The sequence below is a fragment of the Triticum aestivum genome, chromosome 4A, assembly GCF_018294505.1.
Source record: "Triticum aestivum cultivar Chinese Spring chromosome 4A, IWGSC CS RefSeq v2.1, whole genome shotgun sequence".
Lineage (NCBI taxonomy): Eukaryota > Viridiplantae > Streptophyta > Magnoliopsida > Poales > Poaceae > Triticum > Triticum aestivum.
Genome location: NC_057803.1, coordinates 510,843,783 through 510,844,135, shown reverse-complemented (window position 1 = coordinate 510,844,135; position 353 = coordinate 510,843,783).

Below are 353 nucleotides of genomic sequence, written 5' to 3'. Positions count from 1 at the left end.
TTAATTGAATTAACTAGTTAATTTTAATTAAACTATAATTAGGATTAATCTAAACCCTAAATAAACCTAACAGTGTATGACAGGTGGGACCCACGGGACCCACATGACAGGTTGACCAGGTCAACGGTCAACGCTGACTGCTGACGTCAGCATGACATCATGCTGACGTCATAAATCCATTTTCGAATTAAATAATTAATTAATTAAATTCCGGAAATTAATATAATCTTTAGAAAATCATATCTTTTAATCCGTAACTCGGATTAAAATACTTTCTACATGAAAGTTGCTCAGAACGACGAGACGATTCCGGATACGCAGTCCGTTCGTCCGCCACACACCCCTAACCTATC